Source organism: Schistocerca serialis, chromosome 8 (genome assembly GCF_023864345.2).
Source record: "Schistocerca serialis cubense isolate TAMUIC-IGC-003099 chromosome 8, iqSchSeri2.2, whole genome shotgun sequence".
NCBI lineage: Eukaryota > Metazoa > Arthropoda > Insecta > Orthoptera > Acrididae > Schistocerca > Schistocerca serialis.
This window is the reverse complement of record NC_064645.1, coordinates 375,339,636-375,344,111: the sequence shown is the minus strand read 5'-3', so window position 1 is coordinate 375,344,111 and position 4,476 is coordinate 375,339,636. Positions and strand designations below refer to the sequence as shown.

Sequence of the window (4,476 nt, the reverse complement as noted above, 5' to 3'; positions counted from 1 at the left end):
GCCCATACTGTATTTGTCTCCTCTATATTTACCTTGTCTGTCATGAAGATGGACATACAATCAAACGTCGTCTTACCCCACCGTCGACAAGTGTATAGATCTCCGGAAGTATGCGTCTTCAGGCCCCAGTTTATGAGATTTTTGATGTTGTTGTTTTGATGACTACTACCACCTCTCAGAATATCTGACCCATTTTTAACACACTGTATATAATATAGGCCGACGGCCTTGCCGCAGTGGTAACACCGGTTCCCGTCAGATCACCGAAGTTAAGCGCTGTCGGTCTGGGCTAGCACTTGGATGGGTGATCATCCGGTCTGCCGAGCGCTGTTGGCATGCGGGGTGCACTCAGCCCTTGCGAGGCAAATTGAGGAGCTACTTGATTGCGAAGTAGCGGCTCCGGTTTCGGTAACTGACATACGGCCGGGAGAGCGGTGTGCTGACCACATGCCACCCCATATCCGCATCCAGTGGCGCCTGTGGGCTGAGGATGACACGGCGGCCAGTCGGTGCCTTTGGGTCTTCATAGCCTGTGCGGGAGTAGTTTAGTTTTAGTTTAGCACGTAATAGCGCTGTATTTCTGATTCCCAACAGCCTTGTTTCAGACTCTTGAGAGGGGTTAGATTATATGAAATACACTAGTGGCTATGGAAATTGCTACCCCAAGAAGAAATCCAGATGATAAACGGGTATTCATTGGACAAATATATTATACTAGAACTGACATATGATTACATTTTCACGCAATTTGGGTGCATAGATCCTGAGAAATGAGTACCCAGGACAACCACGTCTGGCCCTAAGAACGGCCTTGATACGCCTGACCATTGTGTCAAACAGAGCTTGGATGGCGTGTAAAGCTGTCCATGCAGCTTCAACACGATACCGCAGTTCACCAAGAGTAGTGACTGGCATACTGTGACGAGCCAGTTGCTCGGCCACCATTGACGAGACGTTTTCAGTTGGTGAGAGATCTGGAGAATGTGCTGGCCAGGGCAGCAGTCGGACATTTTCTGTATCCAGAAAGGCCCGTCCAGGACCTGCAACATCCGGTCGTGCATTATCCTGCTGATATGTAGGGTTTCACAGGGATCGAATGAAGGGTAGGGCCACGGGTCGTAACACATCTGAAATGTAACGTCCACTGTTCAAAGTGCCGTCAATGCGAACACAAGGTGTCCGAGATGTGTAACCATTGGCACCCCTTACCATCACGCCGGGTGATACGCCAGTATGGCGACGACGAATACACGCTTCCAATGTGCGTTCACCGCGATGTCGCCAAACACGGATGCGATCATCATGATGCTGTATACAGAACCTGGATTCATCCGAAAAAATGTTTTACCATTCGTGCACTCAGGTTCGTTGTTGAGTACACCATCGCAGGCGCTCCTGTCTGTGATGCAGCGTCAAGAGTAACCGCAGCCATGGTGTCCGAGCTGATAGTCCACGCTGCTGCAAACGTCGTCGAACTGTTCGTACAGATTGTTGTGGTCTCGCAAACGTTCGCATCTGTTGACTCAGGGATCGAGACATGGTTGCACGATCCGTTACAGCCATGCGGATATGATGCCTGTCATCTCGACTTCTAGTGATACGAGGCCGTTGGGATCCAGCACGGCGTTCCGGATTACCCTCTTGAACCCACCGATGCCATATTCTGCTACCAGTCATTGGATCTCGACCAACGCGAGCAGCAATGTCGCGATACGATAAACCGCAATCGCGATAGGCTACATTCCGACCTTTATCAAAGTCGGAAACGTGATGGTACGCATTTCTCCTCCTTAAACGAGGCATCACAACAACGTTAAACCAGGCAACGCCGGTCAACTGCTGTTTGTGTATGAGAAATCGGTTGGAAACTTTCCTCATGTCAGCTCGTTGTCGATGTCGCCACCGGCGTCAACCTTGTGTGAATGCTCTGAAAAGCTAATTATTTGCATATCACAGCATCTTCCTCGTGTCGGTTAAATTTCGCGTCTGTAGCACGTTATCTTTGTGGTGTAGCAATTTTAATAGCCAGTAGTGTAGTAAGGAAAGTTATAATACCGAAAATAGGTTACGTTTAGAAACTTAAAAGTCAGACTTACTTCATGTGACGAAAATCATTTTAAAACAAACTCTTTCCTCTTTCCCGCCTAACACGACGCAGTGCTATGTTTGTCTCTGTGGACGGTCGTTGCAGGACTGACCTAGGCTATATTTTCCGTTATTATGGTTCTAGATCCTCTCCCACAATGTTAAATATTTCGATTTGTTATATCATGACCCGTTTTGCCGGGATTACGTGCAAAAGTTATCATCACCCATAGTGTTGTCATTATTATTGCCACTGGATTTAAGAAGTGTTTCTAAATATGTATACATACTCCCATATGTGTACATACTCCCCCCCCCCCCCACATGAACCATTGGTGGGGAGGCCGTACCCTAGGTGCAACCACAATAGAGGGGTATCTGTTGAGAGGCCAGACAAACGTATGGTTCCTGAAGAGGGGCAACAGCCTTTTCAGTAGTTGCAGGGGCAACAGTCTGGATGATTGACTGATCTGTCCTTGTAACACTAACCAAAATGGCCTTGCTGTTCTGGTACTGCGAACGGCTGAAAGCAAGGGGAAACTACAGCCGTAATTTTTCACGAGGGCATACAGCTTTACTATATGATTAAATTATGATGGCGTCCTCGTGGGTATTTATTCCGGAGGTAAAATAGTCCCCCATTCGGATCTCCGGGCGGAGACTACTCAGGAGGACGTCATTATCAGGAGAAAGAAAACTGGCGTTCTATGGATCGGAGAAGGGAATGTCAGATCCCTTAATCGGGCAGGTAGGTTAGAAAATTTAAAAAAGGAAATGTTTAGGTTAAAGTTAGATATAGTGGGAATTAGTGAAGTTCGGTGGCGGGATAAACAAGACTTTTGGTCAGGTGAATACAGGTTTATAAATACAAAATCAAATAGGGGTAATGAAGGTGGTGGTTTAATAATGAATAAAAAAATAGGAGTACGGGAATACTACTACAAACAGCATAGTGAACGCATTATTGTGGCCACGATAAACACGAAGCCCACCCCTACTACAGTTGGTTTGGTTTTTTTGGGGGGAGGAGCCCAGACAGCGAGGTCATCGGTCTCATCGGATTAGGGGCGGATGGGGAAGGAAGTCGGCCGTACCCTTTGAAAGGAACCATCCCAGCATTTGCCTGGAGCGATTTAGGGAAATCACGGAAAACCTAAATCAGGATGGCCGGACGCGGGATTGAACCGCCGTCCACCCGAATGCCTACTACAGTAGTACAAGTTTAAATGCCAACTAGATCTGCATATGACGACGAAATTGATGAAATGTATGAAGAGATAAAAGAAATTATTCAGGTAGTGAGGGGAGACGAAAATTTAATAGTCTTGGGTGACTGGAATTTTAGAGTAGGAAAAGGGAGGAAGGAAACATAGTAGGTGAATATGGACTGCGGCTAAGAAATGAAAGAGGAAGCCGCCTGGTAGAATTTTGCACAGAGCGTAACTTAATCATATCTAACACTTGGTTCAAGAATCATGAAAGAAGGTTGTATACATGGAAGAACCATGGAGATACTAAAAGGTATCAGATAGATTATATAATGCGAAGACAGAGATTTAGGAACCACGTTTTAAATTGTAAGACATTTCCAGGGGCAGATGTGGACTCTGACCACAGTCTATTGGTTATGAACTGTAGATTAAAACTGAAGAAACTGAAAAAAGGTGGAAATTTAAGGAGATGGGACCTGAATAAACTGAAGGAACGAGAGGTTGTACAGAGTTTCAGGGAGAGCATAACGGAACATTTGACAGGAATAAGGGAAAGAAATACAGTAGTAGAAGAATGGGTAGCTTTGAGGGATGAAATGGTGAAGGCGGCAGAGGATCAAATAGGTAAAAAGACGAGAGCTAGTAGACACCCTCGGGTAACAGAAGAAATATTGAAATCAATTGATGCATGGAGAAAATATAGAAATGCAGTAAATGAAGCCGGCTAAGAGGAATACAAACATATCAAAAATGATATCGACAGGAAATGCAAAATGCCTAAGCAGAGATGGCTAGAGGACAAATGTAAGGATGTAGAGGCTTATCTCACGAGGGGTAAGATAGATATTGCTTACAGGAAAATTAAAGAGACCTTTGGAGAAAGAATAACCACTTGTATTAATATCAAGAGTTTTGATGGAAACCAAGTTCCAAGGAAAGAAGGGAAAGCAGAAAGGTGGAAGGAGTATATAGAGGGTCTATACAGGGGCGATGTTCTGCAGGACAATATACTGGAAATGGAAGAGGATGTAGATGAAGATGAAATGGGAGATACGATACCGCGTGAAGAGTTCGACAGAGCACTGAAAGACCTAAGTCGAAACAAGGCCCTCGGAGTAGACAACACTCCATTAGAACTACTGACAACCTTGGGAGAGCCAGTCCTGACAAAACTCTACCA

General features: G+C 45.5%; 1 pseudogene; it reads left to right on the top strand.

Annotated features, from left to right (window-relative positions):
- The first annotated feature begins 218 nt into the window (after window positions 1–218).
- LOC126417259 (5S ribosomal RNA) lies at window positions 219–336 on the top strand (annotated as a pseudogene).
- The last annotated feature ends 4,140 nt before the right edge of the window (window positions 337–4,476 follow it).